The sequence below is a fragment of the Chiroxiphia lanceolata genome, chromosome 16 (genome assembly GCF_009829145.1).
Source record: "Chiroxiphia lanceolata isolate bChiLan1 chromosome 16, bChiLan1.pri, whole genome shotgun sequence".
Classification (NCBI taxonomy): Eukaryota; Metazoa; Chordata; class Aves; order Passeriformes; family Pipridae; genus Chiroxiphia; species Chiroxiphia lanceolata.
In genome coordinates, this window is record NC_045652.1 from 5,452,014 (window position 1) to 5,474,869 (window position 22,856).

A 22,856-nucleotide genomic window follows, 5' to 3' on the forward strand; every position below is an offset into this window, starting at 1 on the left:
AGGCTTCATCTGCTGCCATTGTTGCATGATCCTCAGTTGAAAGTTGTGTTCGTGGGTCATGGGATGAGCAGTTAAATGTAACCTTGATGAAATCTTACTGATTACACCATAACTTGTAATTTATTAATTAAAAACAGATATTAGGCTCCCTCACATTTTGATTAACCCAACAGCTTTCACAGCAAGAACTGAATTCAATCAGAGATATCATAACAGCCTTTAATGCAATGACCTGGAGGGGTACTGAGTGCATCCCTTGAAATACTTTTAGCTATCAGACAGCTAATTTGCATGAGTAACCACTTGGCAGCTGAACACAAACCACAGTGGAAAACATTCTACAGATTACGTGAAATTATCTTAAATCTTCCAGTCACGGGTGAGAAGCTCCATCAGTTGTCTCTTGGCTTTAACTAGATGTGTTTTCAGCGAGAGAAGATGTGAAGGACAGGGGCTTTGACCTCCTCTAAACCTGTGAAGGAAGTGACAGACAGTAAGATATAAACCTAAGGACAACAGCCAAGATACAGTTTGATTACAGATGCACTGAGTGATTTGGAAAGATAAACTTTGCATGACCCTGAGAAGAGGAATGCTGCTGAATGCTCAGGATTTCCAGTGAAGCCACTGAAACATTCAGTACTTCAAAGAAAAAGTTGTCTCTTTAGGGCTAAAATGAAAATTTATATCCCTTTTGGGAGGTCTGAGCATACAGGTGGATGATCTGCACCTCCCTCCTGGGTGCATAACAAAGAATTAGTCTGTGATGTAATATTGCCGATTAGGGGAGGGGGGACTGGGTCTGGGTGTGTTTAAAACTCAGGTTTTCCTCTGCCCATCCAGGTTGCTGGGGCTGTACCTGGGCTCAGGTGAGTATTTGAGCAGCTGCATCTGCAAGACCAGCTGTGCTTCAGGCAGGAGCAGCTGAAGAAAGTGGTAAATAATAACGGTGGGAAGACTTTTCCCCCCCTGCACCTCCTCATCTCCTTTCCATTCCCCATCCACCTTCTTTGGAGAAATGAGAATCCATGTTTTCATAATGTTGCAAGTAAAGAACAACCTTTTATAATTGTTTTACTTTAAAAAGCAGAAAAGAGTAAGGAAGCAGTTTACAGATATTAATTTCTCTCAGGTTTGGAATTCCTGTGTGTTTCTGTAGAAGAAGTGATATTTACTGCTTTACCTTTGTAGAAGTCTGTGAATTTGGTATCATCTCAGCACAGTTTATCTCTATGGCCATAAACAGTGTAAAATGCATTAATGATGCTACTGTTTATTACATTAAAAGCAGCTTTAGAAGAAAAGACACCAAGTCAATTTTGGTGCAGCATTTATGTTTGTAACTGACCTTTTGTGCTCAGCTTGAAAGTGCACCCACATAATTTTACTTAACTTTTCAAATGTCTGAAATTCAACTAGAATTTTAAGAATTTTAAGCAGCATGATTCTGTAAGATCTAGACTGTAGCAAAATCTTTTTTTTTCAAGAATATATGTACTATGGCTTCATCATACCCAGAAGTGAACTAAATAATCCTATATATTGTATTTATCTCAGGAACCTGAGGAAAATGTTATTTATACACTCTGGGAAGACACTACATGCTTTGTTTTTCCCCAGACAGACCACATACCTTCACTCTCTCATATGCTTGCCAGGAACTCAAGCTCTGCCTGAGTATTTTTTCACAGAGAACTCTGACCTTGATTGCTTCATATTAATTAAATAATTCAGAGCTTTGCTTATTTTGATAGTTCAGACTTCTGATATTGATCCCTTCTATGCAGTAAGGCAGAAATGCAGTTTCCAGTCTCTGTGGAACCACTGGGCAATTTTCTGTAGAGAATATCCCTGAGTGGAAGGGCTGCTGAAGGCTGTTCCCTGGAATAGAAGGACTTCACTCTCAGCTCCTCCAGCTCTCATTTCACGCAGGTGTAGCTGCATTGGTACTGAGGTAATTGTTTCTGACCTGTTCCAAGGTGCTGGGGAAATCCAGCTTTTAAGTTTTAAGTTAGACAAAGGGAAAATCCCTTGCTGGATACCTTTGGCTTCCATCAGCAGGACACAAAACTTTGCTGTACCACTGCTTTTGATGCTGGGTGGCACGAGATGTCCTCTGAGGGGATTCAGTAGGAGAACAGGGACTGCAGAGTGGGAGGTGAGGTATCTCCTAGTCATTTGTGCAGACTTTTGTCTCCTAACAAGGGCCATGGTGAGCCAGGCCTGGATGTTTTCCTGCTGGCTGAACTGATGGAAAGGTCTGTGTGTGCCACGGGCGTGGCTGTGGCTCAGGTAGATGGACCCCAGACAGGTGAGGTTGCTGGTGGGATGAGACATAAACCTACTGGACTTAGCAGATACTTCAACATGCCCAAGGAAGGCAGGGGTGAGGATATGGAGCCTGCACCAACTGTTATGATACTGGATCACACTGAAAGGGAGCTCCTGCAGGGTGGGTGGACTGTGAGCACAGCAGTGAGTGCCTTATAACCATGCTGTGAGCTCTCCTTGCTGTCCTGGATTTACTTGAGATCCACGAGAGGAATGTGCCAGCTGACTTTATCTTAATTCTTTCCTAATCTCCTTCAGACAGTCAAAAAGATTTCCCGTGTGGCTGGGGTAAATGCCAAGCTGTAGGCAGCAATAGTTTATAATCCTTTCAAGAACATTGGCACTGGTCTTTAAAATATCTGTGAGTTATGTCAAGAGCATTTTTTTGGAATCAGAGACAAACCCCATTCAGTGCTTAAGAAGATTACACACACCGTGTGGAGAGGTTGCTGTTGCAGCTTTTCTATTTTTAGTTAAGAAGGTCCCTGAGGTTGTAATCATGGGTTTTCCTCATTTACCAGCTGCAGTTAAGAACATGAAGTGGTTATTCCTTTGCTTACATATGATCAAAGAGTCTTTTACAGAGGTGTGATTCCAGATTATGAATTCAGGATTTCATCAAAGCTGCTGTTCTACTGGTCCACATACAGGAAACTGCTTCATGTACCTGCTTACATTTCACACACCTCAGAGACAATGCAATAATGAAAATAACCACAGCACGCAACCAAAACTGGTTATTGCTCTCCCTTTGTTGAAGAATGGTTTAAATGGTATTTGTGGATGTCTATAAGGGACCAGCTCAGTGAGGTAACACCACCTGCTTCTGCAGGTGAGCTCTAGAGTTTAGGTGTGTTAGTGCTGGTGGTTTTATTAAGTCCCAGTGATGTGTTAATTATTTTAGTTGTGTTTAAGTGTTCTTTTTTAGCAGAAAAAGGCTCTTATAGACTACACCTTGAACAAAGATGTAACTTTTTTTGCTAAAATTCTAAAGGTCATGGGATTCTCAAGGAAAGAGGAAGAAGGATCAGTCATCTCCAAAGTCACTGCTGAAGGTCATATCCTGGGAACAAGTGTTTTGGAAGGTCTTTACTTCCTGGGCTCCTGGAGGTGATATACAGCAGAAAGTCCTTTAAAGCACAAGCACTTTGCTCTATCTGTGAAATTAATGATCTTGTTTGAACAAGAGTTTTATTCCTATATATTGGTTCTTCCTATGCATTGATTCCTCTATTGAACTGCAGAGTTTTGCTTGTTTCTGTTCAGGCTTTAATTTATGTGTCTTCATAGAGAGCACGATGCCAACCTGCAGTTTCTGATGTTAGGATGGTAATCCACAGAAGGAAAAAGCTCTTTAGGTCACTCAGGATATCTTCAAAAAGTGCCCTTGAAATCTAATTTTTCTCTCCCTTACAAGCTTTAGGAGTCACTTGCAGTGAACTAGAAGAGGTTATGCCTTAAGATACGTAGGTGTGAACCTGCTCCCTTAGCCACTGTTGTAATGTATAAGTCACAGTAAGAAAATATGATTGTGCATCTGGGAGAGATGAACACACTTCCAATAATTTTGCTTAATGTCTGTGCCCTTTTGTGACTAATGCTCCCCGGATTTTAATGAAATAGCATGGGTTTGTCACAGACAAACCTTTTCCTAAGCAGCAAACAAAAAAGGAAACAAATTACCAGACAGAACACTGACCTCTGAGCAAAGTCTCTACAAACAGGAGGTAGGACATGGGCTGCTACTCTGCATTGTCAGATCAGTCAGAAAGGAGATATGCAGGGGATGATGTTCTCCCAGAAGACATCAGAAAACAAGAGGCAGAGGTATCCTAGAGGGTCAAGAACAATTTCCAGAGCTATATCAGGGCCTGAAACGTAGCTGTGAGTCTCAAGGGAGTGCAGCCCATCTGCTGTAGATGTGCAGCAGTCAGAAGATGATAGGCAGCATATGAACCAGACCTTGCAATATGTCCCTGTGGATGTTAATGACAAATCAATCCAAGTCTCTTGAGCTTCAGGATGTTTTTTCTTATGTCTAATTTAAAATGAAAAAGATAACTCTCATGCAAAAAGAATGTGTTATAAAATTTTCATTGTTAAGTAAGTCCTGATAGGAAACATTTACTGGCAGCTATTTCCTTTGTTAATCAGGTGTACTGCCCACTCAAGCCTGCAATCCTACAGCTTAGGGCACTGGTATCTCAACACACTGTGAGACACATCCATTCCCAAGGGACCTTTTACCTGAAAAACAACCCAGTAGAGCAGAAACAGAACAGCAAACTGACTTACTCAAGGTTATGAGTGTCTGCAGTAAAGCCAGGAGTGGAGTTCAGATATTTCAATTCATGGAACATCTCCCAGCCACAGGTAGTACCAACTTCCAGTGGCATGCAGATGTGAGGGTCTTTGAATCTCTCAGATGTACTGAGTTTATTTTCTGGGGAACTTATCTTGTAGGTGTGGTATGGGGAGACTTAGAACATTGTGAGCAGTTGGTAAGAGCAGCTGAAGCACAGAGATAGGCTCAGATTATCATGGCTGAGCTCTTCTTGTGGAAGCCAACTAAAAGGTGCTGCAAACATTTGCCTGGTACCACCAGATATGTGGTGTCATCTGCACTCTTCTAGCCATAGGACAGGAGAGTTAGAAGATGGCAGGGTTTACCTCTGTAGAAGTGTAAGATCTCCAGATGTTTCAAAATATTCCACCACTTCTTCAGTTCACAAGCTTTACAGTGGGTTTAGATCGTGTTTTCAAGGATCCTATGAACACCAGACATCTGCTGTTACTGGCTTTGAGAGAAGCTGGAGTCCATGGCTGTCTAGGTGAAGCAGGTGCCTGTATGGTCAGGTCATTACCCTCACCTGATCCATGGATTCTCCAGACCACTTCTGAACTGGTTTAACTGTGTCAGCCTTTCATTTCCCCCCTTTCTCAGTGGTGGTGTTGTCTGCCTGTAATAGCTTTCTGGAAATTAGTTTACAGGCATGACATAAACACCATCCTGTGTGTGCCCAGCACAGTCCTGGTACCCAGGACCAGTGTGAGGGCACAACAACGAGTGTGGCTGGAGCAGTGCAGGGAGCTGGGCTGTGGAATGAGGCAGCTCTGCAATAAGACCTCCCTGAGAATGCTCCTGATGTCTGAGCTCTGCAAGGGACAGGCTACATGTACTGCTGTATGTAAAGACATTCTGGGGCTGGAGATGGTATCTGTTTCATGAATGAGGGGTATGATGAGGCCATACACCGAGAGGGGAAAACAAGCTAACAGAATAAATAAAGCCTGCTGATGAATTTAGATAGAATTGGGACAGAGATTTGAAGGAATTTGCATATTGTTTTCATAAGGCACAAATCAGCCAAGACAAGAGAGGGAGAGTCATAAAATGAAGAGACAGCAAACCTGAAGCTAATGCTGGGAGGTGATTTGGTGGCTGGAGAACGGAGCATGTGAGTGCACTGACCACACAGTCTTTATTGGCACGTATGTTAATCCCTTGGAAAGAGTAAATACACCAAAATGAGGGGAGCAAATACCTCCTTGTTCATTCTCACAAATGTGTCTGTGTGTTTACAAATCCATGTCAATGCATCTTTCCTGTGAAAGGAAAAACAGGCTAGTTGGAAATAGGAATGCAGTTGTCCTGAGAGGTCCCGACCCATACTTAACTTACCCTGTTTCCAGAGTGGACATGGAGGGGGATATGAAGGATTTCATGCCTCCATCTTAAACATTTAGTTTAGGCACTGCAATCTCTCTGTGTGCACAAAGAAGGAAAGTAGCTACTTGGGAAAGGACAGGAATGGCAAATCAGAGTACATAATTTTGGTAAAGTTTTGGCTAAACTAGTTGCTTGAAAAAGCCTAATGTACCCTGGCTAGAGATCTCTGTACTCCACTCAAAGAACTACTGAAAATAGCAACACAACCAAAGGGCAAGAAAAACACAGACTGAGAGCTGGCAGAGAAAAGAAAAGCCAGAGTCTTATTGCTTTCATGGAGCTAATCTAAGCCTTGGAGTTGTTCTCCACCAAAAGCCAAAACTTTTTGGCTATGTCACTTTTTTCACACTTTCTCTCTTCTGTGTCTCAAGAACCAAACCAGGACAAGGGCAGAGATCTGCCAAGACCAGTCTTGATCTCCCAGTGGTAGATTTCTTATTGCTGAACAAAAGCAGCATTGCAGACCCTCACAAACAGTCTTTGCTCCTGAATCTTTTCATAGCTTGGATTTCAGGTTTGCAATGGAGCTAAAAGGAGGCAGTACCAGGAGGAATGATGGTAGTCCAGTGCTATCACCCAGGACTGCACACTTTATCTATGATCAGTTCAGATCAAGGGTGATGGTGCTTGGAACAGGGCAGTACTAGCTATACAGAGTTGGATTTGAAGGGACTGAAATGTGAAGTTTTAATATTATAAAGCTTTAATTCTATTAAACAACTTTTCAAGTGGTCTGTGGCCATTCTGCCATTGTTGGGTTTGTTCTAGTCTGTGTGCACTACAGACCTCTGTATGTTCTGATTGTATCCTCACAGCCAGTGTGTCTGGGTTGGAAAGTAAGCCCAGGTTTGAGTATTTATAGCACAGAGAAGTTATAGCTGGAAGATGCCCTTGAAGAAGTAGAGGGGACATGGAGACCTTCTGGCCTGCATAAGTTATGCTCCAGCACAAACATGCCCGTCACTGCACATCCATACTTGGATGGGGAAGGAAATCCACTGTGACAGCTCAGGCACAGTAACTGGCAGCAAAACAACATGTTGTGTAAATAGGCCAAGACAGATCTGGTCTGTAAGCTGATTAGGTTTTTGTATTTCCAGGTAATTAATAGTTATGAAGAAGGTTTACAAATGTTCTTAACACCGGGGAGGCATCCCCAGGTCTGTTGTAGAAATGCACTTAGGCAGCTGCTGCTCTCTTGTTGGTACCAGGGTTGGTTGATGCTTTCCCTCTGTCACTGTCACCAGTTACTGTGGAGGCTCTGTGGGTAGCACTGGAGAGACAATTTGCCCCAGAACTATATGAAGCAGAGTCATGGCTTAGATGACAGCTCAGACAAGGCAAATGTGCAAGAGAGAAGGGTGAGGTTGCAGAATGATCCATCCTTTCTCTGGGGAGGCTGGGGGGTCACCTGGGGCTGTGTCTCCAGCCATGAGAATGGGCAGATACGTCCGAATCTGGGAGCTCCTCCATCTCATCAGGTCTGCCACAGTCAGAAGCCTCAGGTGAATTAGGCTTTTGCTGTTAGATAAACACACATTTTTGTTCCCAATCTTTCACCAAGAAAATATAAGTAAACTGGTGCTTCTGATGGAGTTTACATGTGGAGTTTAATCAGAATGAGACTTGAGAGTTCAGATCCATGGAGGCAGAGAGTAGGAAGGGCAAGAAAGCTGGTGATGCAAAGACTGTAATTTCCTACGGCCACAGTGACTGGAGCTCACTTCTCATCTTTCCTTTATTTGCTACAGTATGAAGTGATCCCAGAGCAGGTATTAATGACTAAGCTGAACAGCTAAAAAAAGTAATTGGCATTTCATATTTCATCAAAGCATGCCTATATTTGAAGTTGTGTGTCTTTTGTAGTGTTTCTGAGCTACCGGCCTTTGTAATTTATGTTTTTGGGTAGTAAATTCATTTTTTATCATGCAATTTTTTTTTTTTAATCTCTCCCATTGCCAAGGCTCCAGTAAGGATGGGAGCATTGGTCAGGGAATGCTGCTAACAATTTAAAGATATTAAGTCCAAGAGTCAGAGTCCTGTCTTGTCTGACTTCCTGAATAATAGACCACAAGTTCCATCCACTGTTTCCTACATGGAGTCTGAGAACCTGCATTTGAACACTGAGCTTGCTAATTTAGAGACTCAGTTGCTGATAAGTCCATGATGCCATGAATAATCTACCTGGTGTTTAGTTGTATGAAGGTTAGATATGGTTTTCAGCATGAATGTGGCTGACCACTTTTCAGACATGGCATCTGGTTTTGATCTTTTTTTGCTCAGATTTTCCAGTCTCAGATTTCTCCTCTCTAGGCTGATAATTATAGCTCATGAACAAGGTGTCTTCCTTTGAATATCTTGCTAGACTGAACTCTTTCAGTTACTCATAAAAATAATGGATGAAAGAACCTTAGGAGTAGATGTATAATTAGCTCTGAGATGACTAAATAGTGGGAGTCACAGCACGTCAGGAGGGACCAGCACTGGCCCCAACAAGAAGGAACAAAAGTGAGTGGGCCACCTTGTTTGCACCATGTTCCTTTCTTTTATTTATTTGTGTGAACTGGGAGGACTCTGAGCTGTTCCCTGTACTTCAGTCCTTGTAACTCTGCAGGTGTGCTGGTCACTCATGGCTGAGACATTCATCCTACTGCAGTGAGCACTGGTGTTGTGCAAGGAGCTCTGAGGGGGGTGTATAAAAGGTGAAGAAATATAGACAGGTGGGAGCATAAAACACATTGTAATGTTTGCCTTTTGTGTGTTGTGCTTATTTAGCACAGGAATACCATGTCAGAAGCAGTAATTAATAATCCTTCATAATTCAACAGAAAGGGGGAGAGAGCTGTGAGAACAAAATGGATTCTAGCCCAACTGCCTCATGCAACTGATGGGTTTTTGGTTTGAGAATATTTTTCATTTAACCTTTAAGTGAATCTCTTTTCTGTTCACAATTATGTTTTCTGTTGTCTACATTCCTCTCATTACATCTCTACCATGTATCTTTAAATGCAGGTTGGCCTGATTGACCATTGCTGCTCATCTTCAAGCATTTTATTCTTCCCAGATGCCCACAGGCAGCATCCCAGTATGAAGAGAAAGGAGGAAAAGCCCTTAAGAATAATTGCCAGCAAAACAGCATGTCATGGAAATAAAATTTGAGTCCCTAGGCCTTTGTGCTTTGAAATTTAAATGAGTCAAAAAGAAAAGACAACAGGACCATGTCCAGGAGGGACATAGGGTCGCAGAATGGTTTGGGTTGGCAGGGACCTTAAAGACTGTCTAGTTCCAACACCTTCCACTAGACCAGGTTGCCCAAGGCCTAATCCAACCTGGCCCTGAATGTTTCCAGGGATGGACAAACATTTCTCTGTGGGTGATGGCATCTGGTGAGACCATACCATAAGGTGTTTAAGCTACAGCAGGTGCTTCAGGAACACTTCCCTTCTCAGTTGGAAAGGGGAATTGGAGGCTCTGGGGTCTTTGTGAGCTGAGCTGGGAACCAAGGGTCACAACCCATGCTGGTGGCACACTCCATTGTCAGAGCTGACTGTGCCAACATCCCTGTACCATGGGGACACCAGTGGTACCTTCCCACCTGCAATAAGTAGATTTGGCTGTGATTTTTAGGCTACAATTTTTTCTTCTGCAGGGCGTGCTGGGGAAGCACTTTTCAACTGCAAGGTCTGCCCCTGCTGAGGTACCACCTGCTGGATAAACAATAAACCCTCACACCCCTGTGGGAAAGAGGATTGGAAGGATTCTGGTTTGATGGCAGTGAGACACAGCTTAAGATTCTCTTGGCCTTTCATCCCCTGGTTTGTCCAGTGCTCATACCACGGCACAGTAAGTATGTGTGCAGTCAAGGGACTCTGCAAAGGAGGATGAAGTGGACAAGTTTGATAGTTATACTTGAGCTGCTGACTAGGATTGCCTTTCTTTCCCTCCTTCCACATCTATAAAACAACTTCTCTCATGGACTTTGAATCTCATTACTGGGAATACGTTTTGTAATAGCTCCCGACACTTCTTTCTCAACTGATAATTTAGTTAAGCTCTCTGCTGCACATGCTAATGCTTCAGTGTGGAGGCAGTGGAAAATTATTTAATAAAACTTAATGCCGCTTTCATTTCATGGCTGTTATTATCGAATATTAGTCATTGCTGAGAATCATTCCTTGAACAGTTTGTTCTTATCATCTGTGTGCATTTGGCTATCACCTCTTTGAAATGCAGCAGCATCCTGGGTGGCAAAGGAAGGCAGCTTTCATTTCATTCAGCTGTGCATCTCGAAAGCAGTTGTGACCTCAACAACAGGAGTTATTGTCATTTCGGTGTCCTCTGTGGTAGTTCAGCATAAAAGAAGAAGTTTTAGCTGAAGTGTCATGAAAGTACATCAGAACTGAAAAAAAATTACAAAAAATTGGATCTGTTACCAGTGAAGCTTGTTTCTCACCAAAAATGTATGTGCTTGGTTCGGTCAAAGTTAAGAAACTTTTTCTTGCTGTTGGGTCAGAAATAACAACCCTCAGACAGTTTTAACTACTATGAAGATGTCTCCTAATATACCCTGCTTTGCTCTGTTTTTTTCTTCTAATGTTCCATTCTGAATGCTGTGTTTTCCAGTCAGAAAAAATCAAATTTCTATATGCTTGATGTTGATACATATTCCACCCAAATCTCACCCAGCAGGCAGAACCACTTGTACAATTTCATTTCTACAGCTTGGATAACTTCTAAGCTGTTTGGAACCTGATCTGTGTGATGGTACTGTCACCTGCATTTTGCACAGCTTTGGTAGGACCAAACCTAGTTCACCAGGAAAGATAAGGAGGTTTGGAAGGTCAGGAGCTCCAGGAACATCTGGAGCATCAAGTGTGAAGTGAGATAACATCCCAGTACCCCTGAAATGCCAGGCACTGGAAGGATTTCAGGAAAATTTATTCCAGAGTCAAGAATGCTAGACTTACAAGGGAAAATTCCCAATAGTGCTTGAACACTGGGCCTGAGAAAGACACATCTCCTATTCTCTTCAATGCTTTTATCTTCCTGGTCTCCCCCCAGGTCCTCCCAGACACAAAGGCCCATTAACTTCTGTGAGGGTTTATCTCTCCTCATACCAGAGAGAGCCTGAAAGCTTCCTCTGGAATGCAGGAGGAAAAAAACACCCAACCATCTTTGAGAAAGGTGCTTCTTCCTAAGCAGGAAAGACTTCCTAAGCGAAACAAGCCCTAATCTCCTTGTCATAAACCTTCTGGAAAGGGTATCTACAGTTACATCAGGAACACACCCATTCAGGTAGAGTGTGTTGGATGGGACCATGCTTACAGCCTCAGGGATCAAATGTCAGTCATGAAGGAGAAAGTGCCACACGCTGTTTTTGTGTGGTTTGATATTCACATCCTAATCGAGGCTAATTCCGCTTGTGCTTCAGTCCCAACCCACTCCATGGGGCTTCCCAAGGAGGTGTTTATTGTACCAGTGCTCCAGCAGGGCAGTGAGCCAGCTGGGCCTGCCTTTATCACAGCTTTCCCCTGCGCTTTCCCTCGGATGCACCATCAATACAAACATGGAAACCCTTCATTTCCTTTCTGCTGCGTGGGCGTCTTGAGTCAACTCTCCCTGTGGGTGACTGGGAAAGATGTTTTCCTACCCTTGTAGCATCCATTATGCCTCTGTGTGAAGGGCAATGTCTTCTTTATGTAAATGAAGAGTCTCTGGGTATTCAGTGGACTCTCTGAGAAGGAAAGAAACTTAATTAAAAATGAGAAGAGATCTCTCATTATTTCCAAAATCGTCCTCACTCAAAATTTATTTAAACGTGAATTATTTACTAACTGCAGAAACTGATCCTTCCCAAACTTTTTATCCAAGATGTATTGCCATTGCATGAGTCAGGTAGCAAACCTGATGTTGTAAGGAAACCAAATCTCCTGTCACTCACTTTCAGTTAATTTCTATTTGGAGTAAGATGTGTGGGAAGAGGTAATATCTTTTATTGTCACATTTAGAGAGAATAGGCAAACTTCTGGGTGCACAAGTGTTTCTCAGGGGACAATGTAACTTGTAGGATAGCTGTGTCTACCTGCCAAGCTGATTTCTCTCCTCCTCTTCCAGCCATTCAGAAGACTTGTCTCAAAGACTCACCTCTCCTCTTCCTTCCCTGCCTCCACTCGAGGCTCTACTGTTGTTTTCCCCTAGTGCCCAACTCTGGCTTTCACCTCTCACACCTTCATCCACTCTGTGCTTCACAGAGCTGAGTTCAGTGGAAGCCTCCCAGTGGAACCTTGAGAACTTAATTCTGCTCAGACTGAGACAGAGGTTCACAGGCATCTTTGGGTTATGTTGGTTCCCATGCCAAGATCTTGCTTCTCCTTGAGCTGTGCAGGGCTGCTTGTGCACCAGAGATCCTTGATTCCCAGCAGGCAGCTGCTGTATCTTGTGGTGCTGTGGGATCCCTCGGGATAGATACAGATCTATAAATGTAAAATTATTATTATTTTAAAGGTCAGTGAGCCATATTTGCACTACAGGGTTGAGAGTGAATGTCTGCCTCAGATGATTTATGTGGACCAGGATCGTGGTCAAATACTAATAATGTTGATTAAAAAAGGCTGGGGAAGGTGTTTTAGCACTGCAAATATTGAACCTCCTATTATATCTACAATCCTATAATAAAGGGAAAATTTAGTAGGAAAAATAGGCACATATTCAATGTTAGGGAGTTATGGGAATTTTTATCAACTTCAAAGCAAACCCCTACCCTTGTGAAGTCAGACATCTGTAGGGGTAAGGCCAGCCTGTCTGTTCTGACCAATATAACACAAACACAAATAACATAAAGATTTAAAACTCAGGTAGCTGAACTACAACCCAAAGCAAATCAACAGGAAAACCATTAGAAGGATTTGATTTCTTCAAATGCCAAAAGCATTCACAGGTTTTTTCATGGGAGGGGAGAAGAAGGGAAGATCCTCATAGAGGGGTTAAAAAAATAGGGGGTTAAAAAACACCATGTGGGATTTTGAAAGGGGCTGTGGGCAATTATGTGCCTCAGAAATACGTATTCAACAATGAGTATCAGGGTCAGATGATTTATATATGCCCAAAATCCCATTAACGCAGACATTACATATTAGAAAATTCCCTTTTGTAGATAGAGATCAGCAAACTAAAAGAACACCAGTAAATAATCAACAGACCTTAGAAAAAGGGCAAGGATTAAACTCATCCATCACTAACTAACACATCTGTAGCAAATCCAGAGAAAGGAACAAAACAGAAAAGGGAGGGGAAAATAAACACCTTTATCATCTTGTACGTGCTCCTCATTTATTACTGCGTGTGTGAAGGGTGAGTATCAGTATCACAGTTGGAAGTAGAGAGAAATGACAAAGCAAAGGGCAACATTTTCCTCATTTTGCAATGGATCTGAGGCTTGTCAGGGGGCTTGGGATGTGCCTGAAGGGGGCTTGGGATGTGCCTGAAGGGGGCTTGGGATACAGCCCCGCGGTGCCCCGGCAGGCAGCTGGTGGGGCAACTCTACCTGGTGCTGCCATTCACAGGAGACTCATCTTGACATCTGTCAGTGCCATGGCAGAGGATTTTGTCTTCCCTGCATGATTTTACACCGTGCATCCTCAGCAGCAGCCAGCTCTCAGGAGCACAGTCAGCCCTGGCAGTGCTCCACGTTTTTTTTTTTTAAGCCCTCTATGAAGATCTTCTCTTCTTCTCTCCTGGTGTTATGTTTGGTACTGGACCCAAGTTGTCCAGGTCCACACCAAGAGACCAAAGCTGTCAGGGGTGGAAGGGGAAAAGCATGCTGATGGATTGCAGGAGGAGAAGAGTGGCTGCAGAGGAGGCTTCTTGCTCATGCAGGGAATTGCTACAGGGGTTTGAGCTCTGCCTTGTGCCACCTGCACAAGGAGGAGGGGGCTTCCCTGAGACAGAGAAGACTAAGTAAGGATTTGCACAACAGACCTAAATGTAATTTCTTTAACCTGCACTCTTATAAAATCAAGTACAACTCATTTGGCTCTGGGTATTTCTTCCTAAACATAATCTTTACTGCTGTGATAGTGCTGCTCTTCTTGCTTACAGTGAAATCTCTCTTTATTAGGCCTTCAGCATTTGTTTCTTCACTAAGCATCCTCTCATAAGTATGGCAGCACACTGCAAAGTGTTCTTTTAAATAACCAGACCTATAGCCATCCCAGTAAAGGAACTAGGAACGCTTTATGGTGCAAATCCTTGTTTTCATTGTGTTTTTCCAATTACTTTGTAATTCACAAGGTTCGGTAGCTCACAATGGGTCTCCCAGCCATTACTGCAAATTTGCACAGTTCTGCTGTAGGTGAAATTACAGGATAGAGAACTCCAGCAAGAAAAGAAGCTACTTCACTTTCTGCCAAGCCTTCCTTCCCTTTGACTTTCTCCTGCCTCTCTGTGTTCTCTTTGTTCTGACCTGGCTACAAGGAACGAGTTCCTGTGTGCTGCTGGTGGAGGCTTCAGAGAGCTTAATGGAAAATCAAAGTGAGATGGGACTTGAAACTCTTCCTTTCTGACTCATGAGAGTACTTTTAAGCTATTAGGAGGAAAACCCCCACAGCTTCTTATGGGTGTTCAGGAAGCAGCTGCCTTTAGCACTGCTCTCTCCAGCAGGAAAGGAGTCTGGCATCCCTATCTGTGCTGTGTTTATCAGAGGGCAGGTGGGATAACATGCTTCTGTCCTTCCTGAGAAACTGTGAACCTCGAGGAGGAGAAACGAGAAGCCTGTTCATCTTTTTTCTTCCCTTGTTTTTTTCTCTATGCTCTCCATTGCCTCTCCCTCCACCACCTCCTTCTCTCTTCCCATCTCCTCTGAGCCGTGTGTGCTGGGAACAGGCTGTGTGCACACCCTCCTGCTGCTCCTCCACTGATTGTTACATCAATAGCCCCGCAGAGAGATCATGAGGAGCCACTTTGTTTGCTGGAAGTGGATCACTGAGGTGTAGCAAGGAAGCAAAAGTTTATTTGGAGGAGCAAATAGTAAACAACTTTTGCAAACCAGCTCAGGCTGGCTGAGCCCTAGAGAAGAGGTGAAACCCCTAGGACTCCCTTCTATACCCCAAACAGAGCGGACTTGCATGAGTTCAGGTCCAAAGTACAGATTTGAACTTGTCCAGACTCCGTGTGTGTGTCCGTCCATCCCTCTTCCCTCCTGACAGCCTCTGGCACTGCCAGACAATTTCAGCAGTTTGTTAGAGAAACAGTGGCTTAAAAACATGGTTCCTGTAAGATTCACAGCAGTGAAAGGGCAGTGAAATCTCTCCTCCTGCCCAAGGTGAGAGCCAGGTCTCATCTCATGCTGGAGTGCCCAGGTGGACTTTGTCAGTGCCCCAGGCACAGAGAAAACATCCTCTAAAGTTTGTACCTTCCCAGACCTCAGGGAATTCTGTAGAGCTCCAGATAGGGATGACAGGGCTGTTTCTTGTTCTAGTTGTCATGCAAGTTTCCAAAACACTGTGCAATGTCTGAATGAACTTAATACAACTTGCCACGAGGCTTTACTGGGCAGTGAAGAAGATCCGTGGAAGTAACGGATGGGGAAGGAGAAAGACAGGTCACCAGCAAGAAGAGAGACTTTGGATAGGAGTGATGGCAGCAGAGAGAGAAGCACTGGAATATGGCAATGAAACATTTAAAACTGATAGAAGAGAGCACTTGTGAATGGGTGAAATGCCAGCTGAGAAGGACTCAAGACAGGCTCTGACTCTGCAGGGTGTTTGTGCCACAGTGCAAACAGGGGCTGAGATGTGGCTCAGGAGAAAACAACCAAGTTTTCTCAAGGTCCAGAGGTCATGAGATCCAGGGCACTGGCTGGGCAACAGCATTTTAATCCATAGGACATGCTGATGTTTGTTCCTACCCTGAGCTGGGGGGAATGGGCCAAAACCTGAAACACGGGAGAGAAAAGGCCCTGCCAAGCCTCCAGTGGGCACAGCAGATGGGTGCATCCTGCTGGGAACAGACCACTGGAGGCCAAGCTGCAGATGTCAGAAGAGAATGGGAATATTTTTCCTCTTTTTGTTTCATCACATTCTTCAGGAAGAACCAGAGGGTGAGGCAGTGGTGAAAATCCTCAGAGGAAGCTGCAAAAACATTTATGGTCTTCAAAACTTGAAAAAACAAAAGGTATGAGATGAAAACTGACCTATTTCACCCACTTGCATCTTGTATGTCAAGAGTTTACAAGACTTTATCTAAGAGAGTGGCTTTTACTCCATTGCTTCTAGTCCTGTTCACCAACAAAGATTAAATGTTTACAGACTTGGGCTGGAACTTGACCAGAAATTGCTGATGAACCAAAATAAAAACGGGGGGGGGGGGGGGGGGGAAGCTGAGTAAACATAAACCAACTGAGTTAAGTGTCAGCCTCTGAAAGGACATAAAATCTATTTTGGAAAGCTCAGCCGTAAGTTTAAGCATCGGAGTAGCTTTAAGTAGCTCAGATTATTTTACAGATGTTTTAAAGCAGCCTGGAAAAGAACAGGAGGATTGCCCACATTGCTGAAAGTCTCCAGGGCAGGATGTGCCCTCTCTCTCCTGTGCCAGTGTAGGGGCATGGCATTAACACTACAGCACTGAGATGCTCCCCAGCCTTCAGGAGATGGTCCCAGTTCATCCATGGCTGATGAATAACACAAGAGCAAGCTGGCTCTGGTCTCCAGAGGAGTCCATGTGAGGTGGGGTGAGGGCTCTGCTGCCCTTTTATGTTTACAGAAACATGAAATTCTGAGCAGAGAACGAAGCTCACAGGATAGCCCTTTCTTTTTCTCTCTCAGATTTTCAGTTCTCATTTATTCTTTAGTCCTTAGAGAGGGATATGTGTATTTACTGGAAAAACTATGGCCCTTAATCAGAACAGCTCAGCTAGTGACAGTAAATGTGACAGCTGTACCCATGAGATGTCGTGATTATTTACCACAGGCTCATTGACAGCAAAACATTTGTATAACAATAATAATAATTAGAGGCACTCAATCCCTTTTTGTTTTAGTAACCACTCGAGGTTGCATGTTACAGGATGTGAACAATTGTTCACATTACACGAAGCTGAGTTTGAATACCTTTCTGGGTGAACTACATTTATTTTAAGATAATACAGTTTTTCACTCAGCAATTCCACTGATTATCTCAAACATATGCCACATACTGTCATCCCAAAAGGTTAAATCCTAACTCCTACTTATTCTTCCCTCGGGGGATGTCAGCATTGAGATGCAATGTTTCAGTAGAGTCTGCTCCCAAACAAGCTGTTTGAATCCCTCTGCAGACTCGGAATACACATGGTTATCATGGGCCAGATCCTGGAATGTGAAGGTATTTCTAGGGCAGGCCTGTCTGAAAGGAGGCAGTTACCCTTGCTGGGTGGCAGCCCAGGCTCCAGCTCACTACAATGCATTGCAAGCAGAATTTTCAGGGCTCCCTAAAGAAATTCAGCTGCCTGCTAATTATAATTCTAATTAATTTGAACATCTTTCCAGACCTATTCAGGCGCTGTACAGACATCAGATAATTCACATGTGCATGCAAAGGGCTGCACAGAACAGCCAAGCAGGTGCTGTTGTCCAAAAGGAATGTTGATGCATCCCTTTGGCAGCACAGCCCACTCCAGAGAGCAGTTTGCAGGCTCCAAACAGCACATGGAGGTGAAGAGGATGTGTAAATGTGTCAGGCAATTACATGAATCTGCTGAGATGGAATTTAAGTGCCTCTAAGATGAGGATGAAACTGCTGCTGAAAAGATAGTCTAGTCATCATCAGTGTGTTGGTTATAGCAGTATTTAGTTACAAGGATATCAAAAAAGCTGTATGTTGAACATAATCCTATATCTAGTCTTATAACAAATATTCTATAAATTAAGGCTTTCAGATCCAGTGATATCTTTCTGCTTTCTTCCTTAATGAAGCCCTCGAGATAAAACTAAATTATCCTGATGTAGAAACTGTACCATGCTGTTCAAACACCCTTCAAACCATTCCTTACCCTTTCAGTAAACGGTAATTTACAGAACATACCATGTTTTTCCTTTTCTCCATTTTAGCACTGACAAATGGATAATAGAAATGTTCTGGGACAACCACAGTGCTTCTGGAGATGACATATAAGAGGGTGAGTGAGCAGCTTGATTCCTTCGTGATCCTCTGCAGGACCAAGAGGAGATAAACTGCCTGGTGAAGGGTACTGACCAGAAAGGCTATTTGAGAGTATCTACTGCTCAGTGTTCAGCATATCAGCCAAATCCAGGTGTTTTCTGTTTATTCTGGAAGAGGGAGAATGACTGATCCACACTGTCCTGTGTTTGCAGGCTTGTATCTGTTCAGGGCCAAAGTGACATGAGCACAAACTCTGCCAGGATTGTTTTTATGAGTTATCTGGGTACAGGCAGTTCTTTGGTGAAATAACTGCTTTTCAGTTATTTGTCTCAAGTCTCACTTTCAAAATTTACCTGTTTTTCCAGAAAATATGAGGAGGGCCTAGCTTCTAGTTAGGAGCCTGTAACAGCTGAGATCAAAGAGCCTTTATATCTGCTCTCTTTTTAGCATTAAAGGTATCAAATCCAGAGCTGGGTAGGGAGAGGTAAGGAGGACATGGGACATCTTAACTCTGTGAGATCAAGACAGTTGATCTAGTGCTGGAAAAGTGTTCCCAGGTGTCTGTCCAAAGAACAAAACCTGACAGTATGGCTGTTTCCTGCTCCTGGAAAGGCTCCCTGTGTGTCCATCACAGAGCCACTGTGCAGTCCTTAACTTGTTAACTGGCCATGGATTACCAAGGAGAGTATCCCAGGCAGCTCTGTGTTTCAGGATTGTGAACGTGCCCAGAAACACACTTCTTGTCTAAACTTTGGATATAAACCCCTATCCTAACCATGGTTAAAGGTGCTTCTTCACGTGCTGGTAGGATGCCTTAAGCAGTAACCTGGGCCAGGCTGTGCTCTGCCCAGTGCACCCCAGTGAGAGCTGGAGACTTCAAGCAGGATGGGTCCCTTGTTGGGACAAGCTCTGCTCTCCAGCTTTGCATAACACCATCAAGACCCAGAAGGCAGCAATGGTTGCTCTAAGAGCAACTTTTGGATTAATGTAAGCTAGGAAAAGCAGAGAAGACATTTGTACCAGCTCCCACTGGATTTGGGAAAGGAGTTGTATCCTTACAGGAGTTTGTGTGTGGGTGTGCTCAGCTGCTGCTGGGACCCTGAGATTAGGTCAGTTGGTTAAAATGGTGTTGATAACAGCAAGATCATGGGTTCAATCCCCTGGATGGGCCATTTACTTAAGAGCTGGACTCAGTGATCCTCGTGGGTTCCTTCCAAATCAGAATATTCTGTGATTCTGTAATCTCTGCATTCTCTGGCTCAGCCTGCCTGTTGGTAAACTGGTCTGGCCTCCTGCTATCTCTGGGTGAGCCTTTGATTGTCCTCTGGCCCCACCTGGTTGCTCTGCAGTGGAGTTTGCAGCCTCATGTAGGCAGGGCTCCTAAGGGTCCATTCAGGCATCCTGTGATGGATCCTGCTCTGCCTGATGGTGCTCCCTGTGCAGATGAGCTCTTGGAAAGTAAGGTCAGCTTCCACCAGGGAAACTACAACTGCTTTTCTGCTTTGATTCATTTGTTGCCATGTGGGTACATCCAGCTTGGAGTGATAACAAATCAATTAAACACCCAGGTGCCACCCAAGGGCAGAGAAAGGCTGTGTGCCGTGCCTCTGTGCCTTTGCATAAGCAGGTAAATGTACAGCCCAGGGGCTGCCTGGGTGAACAGCAGGTGTGGGAATGCAGCCTGTGCTCCTGGGAAATTCTGAGCCTTAAATCAAAATGACGTTGCTGCAGTTGGCATTGAGTCCTCTGTCATAACATATGTGGCCTCATGGCTTTTCTCTCCATGGTGTGTGCATTCCTTTGTTAAATTTGGGTTGTGTTCATCTTCACACCAATTAATGCAGCTCTGACAGTGTGTGTGGGTATGTAAGGGACGAGGTGCATAACAAGGATTGGGCCCCAGGCACTTCATTATACAGGTTCATACTGTTTTCTCAGGTTACAAACTTTCTACTGATGAAGTGTCTGCCCATGGCACTTTACATCACAGTTGAATTCTCTTATATTGACCCTAATTAAACTGACTGATTTTCAAAACTGCCCAAATTATGTACAATCCCAAGTTTGTTTGAGAGTGGCTGGGACACAGGCATCTTGGGCCACTGAGTGCTGAGGTGGGGGCAGATATGGGTGGGTGGTTAACTCAGGTTATTGTGCTTCTCCAGGTGCCCTGGCTGCAGTTAAATATCCCCTGAGGAGCCTCTGTTTTTTTCAGAGTTTCATAATTTTTTAGTCTTCACTCTGGGTTATTTTGGAAAAATGGCTGCTGAATATTTAAAGGTGTTTTGAAAACTCAAGACAGCAAAGACTCAAGAGTAGGTTTAGATTGGGTATTAGGAGAAAGATACAGTGAGGGTGGTGAGGCACTGGAAGAGAAGCTGTGGCTGCTGGAAGTGTTCAAGGCTAGGTTGGATGGGGCTTAGAGCTACCTGGTCTAGAGGAAGGTGCCTCTGTCCATGGCAGGGGGTTGGAATTACACGATCTTTAAGGTCCCTTCCAAACCAAACCGTTCTGTGATTGTATGAATCCATGAAATACACTGCTTTGAGGCAGCTCGCTTGTAGGTGAGCTTGTATTAGAAGGTGGCGTAAGAGCTGTTCCTGAAAGGACTCTGGAAGGTGTAAGACAGCAGTGGAAGAGGTCTGGAGAGATTACAGAGCTGTGCAGGGAAGTGGAGGGTGGTTTGTGCCCACAGGGAGCTGTGCTCCTGCCTTTGAGTCGAGGTGTGCTCATGCAGAACCTCCAGTGTGAGGTGTAACCAGTCAGCTCTGGCAACACACGTACACCTGATTCATCTGACCACACAGGGGTTTGCTGGGACTTGAGCGTGGTCACCAGGTCATGCTGAGTTTGTGGTTATTGCTGGTTTTGTTGGAAAAGCAGAACTGTCGTGACTCATTTGGGTAATGCCTCGCAAGCCTCAAATTGTACGTGAAATCCACAGCGAAAAGCAATTCAAAACTCTGTGCTTGTGTACATTCCATGCTCTAGAAACTGTTAAAGCCCTTTCATGCAGTGACAGGAGGTTAGCATGTCTGCAGAGAGAGAGAGAGAGACTGCTGGTGTTTTAGCAACAGATTAGTTGATGTAAAAAGCTAAAGGTCTTCTCTGTACATTTTAACCCCCTGAAGCGAGTTGGAAGTCGGGATGTCTAATCTAAAAAGACTGGAACAACTGTTCACCAGCCTGAAGGCAGGGGTCAAAATTCAAAAGCTCTAGCATTATGAAGTTTCCAAAGAAGATGAGGAAAAATCAGACTCCCCAGTGCCAGCAAACAAAGGTGGAGGACAACAGAACGTGCCACATGAAGGAGTGTAAACTGTGTGCCCCAGCTACCAGGGGCAGGGGGTTGTTTCACATACAACGGGTGTGTCCAAGAAAGAAAAATGAGGAGACTTCAGGTTTAAGGTCCAGTAAGTGCTAAGGAAATGTGTTTAGATAATGCATCTCTGCTACAAAAACAGTCCCAATGCAGTTTTCAGCTGGAGTCGATGGGTTGTGCAGTTACAGTCTGTTAAAATAAGATCCAAAGCTTTCTGCCTGACACCTGACATTTGGTCCCACCCAGGGCTGGCCTCAAATCTGTTAAACTAGGTTAGCATTGTACTCTTGGCTGACACTGTGCCTCCATACAGTAAAAGAAGTTGTTACTTGTTATATTTCATAAGACCTGAGCTTGTTGCAATATGAACTAAAATTTCATGAGAAGGGGGTGTGTTTCTTTCCTCCTGAACTCGGCCAATTTTCCCTTGTCGTGCATAATCCTCCATTATACCAGCAGAATTATGATACACATAATGAAGACAAGCACTCACAACAACTTGTGAGGGCTCTTTGGCAAGCAAATATTTAATTTTTGAATGCATATATTTGTTCTTTGTTAGAAGATACAGAACTAATTACTCCCTGGGTATTGTAACAAAATTAAAGCAGCACAGCCTCGGTGCACTTGTACAATGCATACGTAATTGCAACAAGGGAGGGGAAAAATGGAAATTTCATTAGGGAGAGATGTTTTACTCAACTCCTGTGATAGAGGAGATGCCATGTATAGGACAAATTCTATGAAGAACCTGGGCAGAGGAGGTTGAGTTTTGTGAACATCCACTCCATGGCTTACATCAGCCTTTGCAAATGCTGCAATCAATATTTGCACTTGAATACAAATGAATTATCAAGGATGCAGGTGTAGACTTTCACTGAGATATTCTATACAGTCATCACAATACACACAGGTTTCGAAGCCTCTAGATCTCAGGATGCTATATAAGCAGAATGAAGTGATATAGCTCATTGCATCTGCAGAAGTGTCTCATGAAATGCAAAATGAATAGGTGAAGGAAATATTCTTACTAGAGGAAAAATGAGGCTTCAAAGTGTTTCATAAATTTTGCTATCAGAATTTTAAACAGGTTAATAAAACTGGTTATAGATTTCAAGGCCCCCTCTGCTTGAGCAGCAACTAAATCTTCCTTCCTTTTCCATAAAGTCATGTTCAAACAGCTCTATTCCTTCACTAATGCTAAAATCCTGATTCCTGCTGCTCCACAGGAGTATTTTCAAGGTCATTGCAGTCACTAAAAACTCTTGCTGATGTCAGTTTGGATTTGGGGATTATTAGTGTTGTAAAGAATGCAACATTGGTGCAAACCAACACGGC